Source organism: Doryrhamphus excisus, unplaced genomic scaffold (assembly GCF_030265055.1).
Source record: "Doryrhamphus excisus isolate RoL2022-K1 unplaced genomic scaffold, RoL_Dexc_1.0 HiC_scaffold_25, whole genome shotgun sequence".
In the NCBI taxonomy this organism is placed as follows: domain Eukaryota; kingdom Metazoa; phylum Chordata; class Actinopteri; order Syngnathiformes; family Syngnathidae; genus Doryrhamphus; species Doryrhamphus excisus.
Window position 1 is genome coordinate 310001 of NW_026652243.1, and position 7500 is coordinate 317500.

Here is a 7500-nt window from a genome sequence, read left to right on the forward strand (position 1 = left end):
CCTGGCAGCTTACGGCCACACTACCCTGAAAACGCCCGATCTCGGAAGCTAAGCAGGGGAGGGCCTGGTTAGTACTTGGATGGGAGACCGCCTGGGAATACCAGGTGCTGTAAGCTTTTTATGGTTTCTGCTCTTGCCTGACAGCAGAGGGCGATGTTTGACACTTTTTGCTGGAGTCTAGTTTGGCCTGCGTCTTCTTCAAATAGGATCTTTTCAGTTGCCCTGGCAGCTTACGGCCATACTACCCTGAAAACGCCCAATCTCGTCCGATCTCATCCGATCTCGGAAGCTAAGCAGGGGTGGGCCTGGTTAGTACTTGGATGGGAGACCGCCTGGGAATACCAGGTGCTGTAAGCTTTTTATGGTTTCTGCTCTTGCCTGACAGCAGAGGGCGATGTTTGACACTTTTTACTGGAGTCTAGTTTGGCCTGCGTCAACTTCAAATAGGATCTTTTTAGTTGCCCTGGCAGCTTACGGCCACACTACCCTGAAAACGCCCGATCTCGGAAGCTAAGCAGGGGCGGGTCTGGTTAGTACTTGGATGGGAGACCGCCTGGGAATACCAGGTGCTGTAAGCTTTTTATGGTTTCTGCTCTTGCCTGACAGCAGAGGGCGCTGTTTGACATGTTTTGCTGGAGTCTAGTTTGGCCTGCGTCACCTTCAAATAGGATCTTTTCAGTTGACCTGGCAGCTTACGGCCATACTACCCTGAAAACGCCCGATCTCGTCCGATCTCGGAAGCTAAGCAGGGGCGGGCCTGGTTAGTACTTGGATGGGAGACCGCCTGGGAATACCAGGTGCTGTAAGCCTTTTATGGTTTCTGCTCTTGCCTGACAGCAGAGGGCGCTGTTTGACACTTTTTGCTGGAGTCTAGTTTGGCCTGCGTGGCCTTCAAATAGGATCTTTACAGTTGCCCTGGCAGCTTACAGCCACACTACCCTGAAAACGCCTGATCTCGGAAGCTAAGCAGGGGTGCGCCTGGTTAGTACTTGGATGGGAGACCGCCAGGGAATACCAGGTGCTGTAAGCTTTTTATGGTTTCTGCTCTTGCCTGACAGCAGAGGGCGCTGTTTGACACTTTTTGCTGGAGTCTAGTTTGGCCTGCGTCACCTTCAAATAGGATCTTTTCAGTTGACCTGGCAGTTTTTGGCCATACTACCCTGAAAACGCCCGATCTCGGAAGCTAAGCAGGGGCGGGCCTGGTTAGTACTTGGATGGGAGACCGCCTGGGAATACCAGGTGCTGTAAGCTTTTCATGGTTTCTGCTCTTGCCTGACAGCAGAGGGCGCTGTTTGACATTATTTGCTGGAGTCTAGTTTGGCCTGCGTCGCCTTCAAATAGGATCTTTTCAGTTGATGTGGCAGCTTACGGCCATACTACCCTGAAAACGCCCGATCTCGTCCGATCTCAGAAGCTAAGCAGGGGCGGGCCTGGTTAGTACTTGGATGGGAGACCGCCTGGGAATACCAGGTGCTGTAAGCTTTTTATGGTTTCTGCTCTTGCCTAACAGCAGAGGGCGCTGTTTGACACTTTTTGCTGGAGTCTAGTTTGGCCTGCGTCGCCTTCAAATAGGATCTTTTCAGTTGCCCTGGCAGCTTACGGCCATACTACCCTGAAAACGCCCGGTCTCGTCCGATCTCGGAAGCGAAGCAGGGGCGGGCCTGGTTAGTACTTGGATGGGAGACCGCCTGGGAATACCAGGTGCTGTGAGCTTTTTATGGTTTCTTCTCTAGCCTGACAGCAGAGGGCGCTGTTTGACACTTTTTACTGGATCTAGTTTGGCCTGCGTCGCCTTCAAATAAGATCTTTTCAGTTGTCCTGGCAGCTTACGGCCATACCACCCTGAAAATGCCTGATCTCGTCCGATCTCGGAAGCTAAGCAGGGGCGGGCCTGGTTAGTACTTGGATGGGAGACCGCCTGGGAATACCAGGTGCTGTAAGCTTTTCATGGTTTCTGCTCTTGCCTGACAGCAGAGGGCGCTGTTTGACACTTTTTGCTGGAGTCTAGTTTGGCCTGCGTCTTCTTCAAATAGGATCTTTTCAGTTGCCCTGGCAGCTTACGGCCATACTACCCTGAAAACGCCCGATCTCGTCCGATCTCGGAAGCTAAGCAGGGGTGGGCCTGGTTAGTACTTGGATGGGAGACCGCCTGGGAATACCAGGTGCTGTAAGCCTTTTAAAGTTTCTGCTCTTGCCTGACAGCAGAGGGCGCTGTTTGACACTTTTTGCTGGAGTCTAGTTTGGCCTGCGTCGCCTTCAAATAGGATCTTTACAGTTGTCCTGGCAGCTTACGGCCATACTACCCTGAAAACGCCCGATCTCGTCCGATCTCGGAAGCTAAGCAGGGGCGGGCCTGGTTAGTACTTGGATGGGAGACCGCCTGGGAATACCAGGTGCTGTAAGCTTTTTATGGTTTCTGCTCTTGCCTGACAGCAGAGGGCGCTGTTTGACATGTTTTGCTGGAGTCTAGTTTGGCCTGCGTCACCTTCAAATAGGATCTTTTCAGTTGACCTGGCAGCTTACGGCCATACTACCCTGAAAACGCCCGATCTCGTCCGATCTCGGAAGCTAAGCAGGGGCGGGCCTGGTTAGTACTTGGATGGGAGACCGCCTGGGAATACCAGGTGCTGTAAGCTTTTTATGGTTTCTGCTCTAGCCTTACAGCAGAGGGCGCTGTTTGACACTTTTTGCTGGATCTAGTTTGGCCTGCGTCGCCTTCAAATAAGATCTTTTCAGTTGTCCTGGCAGCTTACGGCCATACTACCCTGAAAACGCCCGATCTCGGAAGCTAAGCAGGGGCGGGCCTGGTTAGTACTTGGATGGGAGACCGCCTGGGAATACCAGGTGCTGTAAGCCTTTTATGGTTTCTGCTCTTGCCTGACAGCAGAGGGCGCTGTTTGACACTTTTTGCTGGAGTCTAGTTTGGCCTGCGTGGCCTTCAAATAGAATCTTTACAGTTGCCCTGGCAGCTTACGGCCACACTACCCTGAAAACGCCTGATCTCGGAAGCTAAGCAGGGGTGGGCCTGGTTAGTACTTGGATGGGAGACCGCCAGGGAATACCAGGTGCTGTAAGCTTTTTATGGTTTCTGCTCTTGCCTGACAGCAGAGGGCGCTGTTTGACACTTTTTGCTGGAGTCTAGTTTGGCCTGCGTCACCTTCAAATAGGATCTTTTCAGTTGACCTGGCAGCTTTTGGCCATACTACCCTGAAAACGCCCGATCTCGGAAGCTAAGCAGGGGCGGGCCTGGTTAGTACTTGGATGGGAGACCGCCTGGGAATACCAGGTGCTGTAAGCTTTTTATGGTTTCTGCTCTTGCCTGACAGCAGAGGGCGCTGTTTGACACTTTTTGCTGGAGTCTAGTTTGGCCTGCGTCACCTTCAAATAGGATCTTTTCAGTTGATGTGGCAGCTTACGGCCATACTAGCCTGAAAACGCCCGATCTCGTCCGATCTCGGAAGCTAAGCAGGGGCGGGCCTGGTTAGTACTTGGATGGGAGACCGCCTGGGAATACCAGGTGCTGTAAGCTTTTTATGGTTTCTGCTCTAGCCTGACAGCAGAGGGCGCTGTTTGACACTTTTTGCTGGAGTCTAGTTTGTCCTGCGTCGCCTTCAAATAGGATCTTTTCAGTTGCCTTGGCAGCTTTTGGCCATACTACCCTGAAATCGCCCGATCTCGGAAGCTAAGCAGGGGCGGGCCTGGTTAGTACTTGGATGGGAGACCGCCTGGGAATACCAGGTGCTGTAAGCTTTTTATGGTTTCTGCTCTTGCCTGACAGCAGAGGGCGCTGTTTGACATGTTTTGCTGGAGTCTAGTTTGGCCTGCGTCACCTTCAAATAGGATCTTTTCAGTTGACCTGGCAGCTTACGGCCATACTACCTTGAAAACGCCCGATCTCGTCCGATCTCGGAGGCTAAGCAGGGGCGGGCCTGGTTAGTACTTGAATGGGAGACCGCCTGGGAATACCAGGTGCTGTAAGCTTTTTATGGTTTCTGCTCTTGCCTAACAGCAGAGGGCGCTGTTTGACACTTTTTGCTGGAGTCTAGTTTGGCCTGCGTCGCCTTCAAATAGGATCTTTTCAGTTGCCCTGACAGCTTACGGCCATACTACCCTGAAAACGCCCGATCTCGTCCGATCTCATCCGATCTCGGAAGCTAAGCAGGGGTGGGCCTGGTTAGTACTTGGATGGGAGACCGCCTGGGAATACCAGGTGCTGTAAGCTTTTTATGGTTTCTGCTCTTGCCTGACAGCAGAGGGCGATGTTTGACACTTTTTACTGGAGTCTAGTTTGGCCTGCGTCGCCTTCAAATAGGATCTTTACAGTTGCCCTGGCAGCTTACGGCCACACTACCCTGAAAATGCCTGATCTCGGAAGCTAAGCAGGGGAGGGCCTGGTTAGTACTTGGATGGGAGAACGCCTGGGAATACCAGGTGCTGTAAGCTTTTCATGGTTTCTGCTCTTGCCTGACAGCAGAGGGCGCTGTTTGACATGTTTTGCTGGAGTCTAGTTTGGCCTGCGTCAACTTCAAATAGGACCTTTTCAGTTGATCTGGCAGCTTACGGCCATACTACCCTGAAAACGCCCGATCTCGTCCGATCTCGGAAGCTCAGCAGGGGTGGGCCTGGTTAGTACTTGGATGGGAGACCGCCTGGCAATACCAGGTGCTGTAAGCCTTTTATGGTTTCTGCTCTTGCCTGACAGCAGAGGGCGCTGTTTGACACTTTTTGCTGGAGTCTAGTTTGGCCTGCGTTTTCTTCAAATAGGATCTTTTCAGTTGCCCTGGCAGCTTACGGCCATACTACCCTGAAAACGCCCGATCTCGTCCGATCTCGGAAGCTAAGCAGGGGTGGGCCTGGTTAGTACTTGGATAGGAGACTGCCTGGGAATACCAGGTGCTGTCAGCCTTTTATGGTTTCTGCTCTTGCCTGACAGCAGAGGGCGCTGTTTGACACTTTTTGCTGGAGTCTAGTTTGGCCTGCGTCGCCTTCAAATAGGATCTTTACAGTTGCCCTGGCAGCTTACGGCCACACTACCCTGAAAACGCCTGATCTCGGAAGCTAAGCAGGGGAGGGCTTGGTTAGTACTTGGATGGGAGACCCCCTGGGAATACCAGGTGCTGTAAGCTTTTTATGGTTTCTGCTCTAGCCTGACAGCAGAGGGCGCTGTTTGACACTTTTTGCTGGATCTAGTTTGGCCTGCGTCGCCTTCAAATAAGATCTTTTCAGTTGTCCTGGCAGCTTACGGCCATACCACCCTGAAAACGCCTGATCTCGTCCGATCTCGGAAGCTAAGCAGGGGCGGGCCTGGTTAGTACTTGGATGGGAGACCGCCTGGGAATACCAGGTGCTGTAAGCTTTTCATGGTTTCTGCTCTTGCCTGACAGCAGAGGGCGCTGTTTGACACTTTTTGCTGGAGTCTAGTTTGGCCTGCGTCTTCTTCAAATAGGATCTTTTCAGTTGCCCTGGCAGCTTACGGCCATACTACCTTGAAAACGCCCGATCTCGTCCGATCTCGGAAGCTAAGCAGGGGCGTGCCTGGTTAGTACTTGGATGGGAGACCGCCTGGGAATACCAGGTGCTGTAAGCTTTTTATGGTTTCTGCTCTTGCCTGACAGCAGAGGGCGCTGTTTGACACTTTTTGCTGGAGTCTAGTTTGGCCTGCGTCGCCTTCAAATAGGATCTTTTCAGTTGATGTGGCAGCTTACGGCCATACTACCCTGAAAACGCCCGATCTCGTCCGATCTCGGAAGCTAAGCAGGGGTGGGCCTGGTTAGTACTTGGATGGGAGACCACCTGGCAATACCAGGTGCTGTAAGCCTTTTATGGTTTCTGCTCTTGCCTGACAGCAGAGGGCGCTGTTTGACACTTTTTGCTGGAGTCTAGTTTGGCCTGCGTCACCTTCAATAGGATCTTTTCAGTTGACCTGGCAGCTTACGGCCATACTACCCTGAAAACGCCCGATCTCGTCCGATCTCATCCGATCTCGGAAGCTAAGCAGGGGTGGGCCTGGTTAGTACTTGGGTGGGAGACCGCCTGGGAATACCAGGTGCTGTAAGCTTTTTATGGTTTCTGCTCTTGCCTGACAGCAGAGGGCGCTGTTTGACACTTTTTGCTGGAGTCTAGTTTGTCCTGCGTCGCCTTCAAATAGGATCTTTTCAGTTGCCTTGGCAGCTTTTGGCCATACTACCCTGAAAACGCCCGATCTCGGAAGCTAAGCAGGGGCGGGCCTGGTTAGTACTTGGATGGGAGACCGCCTGGGAATACCAGGTGCTGTAAGCTTTTTATGGTTTCTGCTCTTGCCTAACAGCAGAGGGCGCTGTTTGACACTTTTTGCTGGAGTCTAGTTTGGCCTGCGTCGCCTTCAAATAGGATCTTTTCAGTTGCCCTGGCAGCTTACGGCCATACTACCCTGAAAACGCCCGGTCTCGTCCGATCTCGGAAGCTAAGCAGGGGCCGGCCTGGTTAGTACTTGGATGGTAGACCGCCTGGGAATACCAGGTGCTGTAAGCTTTTTATGGTTTCTGCTCTTGCCTGACAGCAGAGGGCGCTGTTTGACACTTTTTGCTGGAGTCTAGTTTGGCCTGCGTCAACTTCAAATAGGATCTTTTCAGTTGCCCTGGCAGCTTACGGCCACACTACCCTGAAAACGCCCGATCTCGGAAGCTAAGCAGGGGCGGGCCTGGTTAGTACTTGGATGGGAGACCGCCTGGGAATACCAGGTGCTGTAAGCTTTTTATGGTTTCTGCTCTTGCCTGATAGCAGAGGGCGCTGTTTGACACTTTTTGCTGGAGTCTAGTTTGGCCTGCGTCTTCTTCAAATAGGATCTTTTCAGTTGCCCTGGCAGCTTACGGCCATACTACCCTGAAAACGCCCAATCTCGTCCGATCTCATCCGATCTCGGAAGCTAAGCAGGGGTGGGCCTGGTTAGTACTTGGATGGGAGACCGCCTGGGAATACCAGGTGCTGTAAGCTTTTTATGGTTTCTGCTCTTGCCTGACAGCAGAGGGCGATGTTTGACACTTTTTACTGGAGTCTAGTTTGGCCTGCGTCAACTTCAAATAGGATCTTTTCAGTTGCCCTGGCAGCTTACGGCCACACTACCCGGAAAACGCCCGATCTCGGAAGCTAAGCAGGGGTGGGCCTGGTTAGTACTTGGATGGGAGACCGCCTGGGAATACCAGGTGCTGTAAGCTTTTTATGGTTTCTGCTCTTGCCTGACAGCAGAGGGCGCTGTTTGACATGTTTTGCTGGAGTCTAGTTTGGCCTGCGTCACCTTCAAATAGGATCTTTTCAGTTGACCTGGCAGCTTACGGCCATACTACCCTGAAAACGCCCGATCTCGTCCGATCTCGGAAGCTAAGCAGGGGTGGGCCTGGTTAGTACTTGGGTGGGAGACCACCTGGCAATACCAGGTGCTGTAAGCCTTTTATGGTTTCTGCTCTTGCCTGACAGCAGAGGGCGCTGTTTGACACTTTTTGCTGGAGTCTAGTTTGGCCTGCG

General features: G+C 52.5%; 16 non-coding genes and 17 pseudogenes across 16 annotated transcripts; all 33 read left to right on the forward strand.

Annotated features, from left to right (window-relative positions):
• The first annotated feature begins 7 nt into the window (after positions 1-7).
• LOC131112113 (5S ribosomal RNA) lies at positions 8-116 on the forward strand (annotated as a pseudogene).
• Positions 117-228: 112 nt separating this feature from the next.
• On the forward strand, positions 229-357 carry LOC131118523 (5S ribosomal RNA; annotated as a pseudogene).
• Positions 358-469: 112 nt separating this feature from the next.
• LOC131113440 (5S ribosomal RNA) lies at positions 470-578 on the forward strand (annotated as a pseudogene).
• Positions 579-690: 112 nt separating this feature from the next.
• On the forward strand, positions 691-809 carry LOC131118181 (5S ribosomal RNA). Its single transcript, XR_009125347.1, has one exon. It is a non-coding gene; the product is annotated as a 5S ribosomal RNA (ribosomal RNA).
• Positions 810-921: 112 nt separating this feature from the next.
• On the forward strand, positions 922-1030 carry LOC131114150 (5S ribosomal RNA; annotated as a pseudogene).
• A 112-nt stretch (positions 1031-1142) lies between these two features.
• LOC131113491 (5S ribosomal RNA) lies at positions 1143-1251 on the forward strand (annotated as a pseudogene).
• Positions 1252-1363: 112 nt separating this feature from the next.
• LOC131116373 (5S ribosomal RNA) lies at positions 1364-1482 on the forward strand. Its single transcript, XR_009123623.1, has one exon. It is a non-coding gene; the product is annotated as a 5S ribosomal RNA (ribosomal RNA).
• Positions 1483-1594: 112 nt separating this feature from the next.
• LOC131117532 (5S ribosomal RNA) lies at positions 1595-1713 on the forward strand. Its single transcript, XR_009124747.1, has one exon. It is a non-coding gene; the product is annotated as a 5S ribosomal RNA (ribosomal RNA).
• A 111-nt stretch (positions 1714-1824) lies between these two features.
• On the forward strand, positions 1825-1943 carry LOC131115612 (5S ribosomal RNA). Its single transcript, XR_009122888.1, has one exon. It is a non-coding gene; the product is annotated as a 5S ribosomal RNA (ribosomal RNA).
• A 112-nt stretch (positions 1944-2055) lies between these two features.
• Positions 2056-2174, forward strand: LOC131118561 (5S ribosomal RNA). The gene has a single exon (XR_009125724.1). It is a non-coding gene; the product is annotated as a 5S ribosomal RNA (ribosomal RNA).
• A 112-nt stretch (positions 2175-2286) lies between these two features.
• On the forward strand, positions 2287-2405 carry LOC131114410 (5S ribosomal RNA). The gene has a single exon (XR_009121720.1). It is a non-coding gene; the product is annotated as a 5S ribosomal RNA (ribosomal RNA).
• A 112-nt stretch (positions 2406-2517) lies between these two features.
• On the forward strand, positions 2518-2636 carry LOC131114411 (5S ribosomal RNA). The gene has a single exon (XR_009121721.1). It is a non-coding gene; the product is annotated as a 5S ribosomal RNA (ribosomal RNA).
• A 111-nt stretch (positions 2637-2747) lies between these two features.
• Positions 2748-2856, forward strand: LOC131111625 (5S ribosomal RNA; annotated as a pseudogene).
• A 112-nt stretch (positions 2857-2968) lies between these two features.
• LOC131113519 (5S ribosomal RNA) lies at positions 2969-3077 on the forward strand (annotated as a pseudogene).
• A 112-nt stretch (positions 3078-3189) lies between these two features.
• Positions 3190-3298, forward strand: LOC131112934 (5S ribosomal RNA; annotated as a pseudogene).
• A 112-nt stretch (positions 3299-3410) lies between these two features.
• LOC131116772 (5S ribosomal RNA) lies at positions 3411-3529 on the forward strand. Its single transcript, XR_009124010.1, has one exon. It is a non-coding gene; the product is annotated as a 5S ribosomal RNA (ribosomal RNA).
• Positions 3530-3641: 112 nt separating this feature from the next.
• LOC131113695 (5S ribosomal RNA) lies at positions 3642-3750 on the forward strand (annotated as a pseudogene).
• Positions 3751-3862: 112 nt separating this feature from the next.
• On the forward strand, positions 3863-3981 carry LOC131117566 (5S ribosomal RNA). Its single transcript, XR_009124780.1, has one exon. It is a non-coding gene; the product is annotated as a 5S ribosomal RNA (ribosomal RNA).
• Positions 3982-4093: 112 nt separating this feature from the next.
• LOC131117937 (5S ribosomal RNA) lies at positions 4094-4222 on the forward strand (annotated as a pseudogene).
• A 112-nt stretch (positions 4223-4334) lies between these two features.
• Positions 4335-4443, forward strand: LOC131114127 (5S ribosomal RNA; annotated as a pseudogene).
• Positions 4444-4555: 112 nt separating this feature from the next.
• On the forward strand, positions 4556-4674 carry LOC131118355 (5S ribosomal RNA). Its single transcript, XR_009125518.1, has one exon. It is a non-coding gene; the product is annotated as a 5S ribosomal RNA (ribosomal RNA).
• Positions 4675-4786: 112 nt separating this feature from the next.
• On the forward strand, positions 4787-4905 carry LOC131116235 (5S ribosomal RNA). Its single transcript, XR_009123491.1, has one exon. It is a non-coding gene; the product is annotated as a 5S ribosomal RNA (ribosomal RNA).
• Positions 4906-5017: 112 nt separating this feature from the next.
• Positions 5018-5126, forward strand: LOC131113715 (5S ribosomal RNA; annotated as a pseudogene).
• Positions 5127-5237: 111 nt separating this feature from the next.
• LOC131119169 (5S ribosomal RNA) lies at positions 5238-5356 on the forward strand. The gene has a single exon (XR_009126296.1). It is a non-coding gene; the product is annotated as a 5S ribosomal RNA (ribosomal RNA).
• A 112-nt stretch (positions 5357-5468) lies between these two features.
• LOC131117597 (5S ribosomal RNA) lies at positions 5469-5587 on the forward strand. Its single transcript, XR_009124809.1, has one exon. It is a non-coding gene; the product is annotated as a 5S ribosomal RNA (ribosomal RNA).
• Positions 5588-5699: 112 nt separating this feature from the next.
• On the forward strand, positions 5700-5818 carry LOC131116357 (5S ribosomal RNA). The gene has a single exon (XR_009123608.1). It is a non-coding gene; the product is annotated as a 5S ribosomal RNA (ribosomal RNA).
• A 111-nt stretch (positions 5819-5929) lies between these two features.
• Positions 5930-6058, forward strand: LOC131118015 (5S ribosomal RNA; annotated as a pseudogene).
• Positions 6059-6170: 112 nt separating this feature from the next.
• Positions 6171-6279, forward strand: LOC131112935 (5S ribosomal RNA; annotated as a pseudogene).
• Positions 6280-6391: 112 nt separating this feature from the next.
• On the forward strand, positions 6392-6510 carry LOC131117975 (5S ribosomal RNA). Its single transcript, XR_009125172.1, has one exon. It is a non-coding gene; the product is annotated as a 5S ribosomal RNA (ribosomal RNA).
• A 112-nt stretch (positions 6511-6622) lies between these two features.
• On the forward strand, positions 6623-6731 carry LOC131112372 (5S ribosomal RNA; annotated as a pseudogene).
• Positions 6732-6843: 112 nt separating this feature from the next.
• Positions 6844-6972, forward strand: LOC131118525 (5S ribosomal RNA; annotated as a pseudogene).
• A 112-nt stretch (positions 6973-7084) lies between these two features.
• LOC131113122 (5S ribosomal RNA) lies at positions 7085-7193 on the forward strand (annotated as a pseudogene).
• A 112-nt stretch (positions 7194-7305) lies between these two features.
• Positions 7306-7424, forward strand: LOC131116795 (5S ribosomal RNA). The gene has a single exon (XR_009124031.1). It is a non-coding gene; the product is annotated as a 5S ribosomal RNA (ribosomal RNA).
• Positions 7425-7500: the final 76 nt, after the last annotated feature.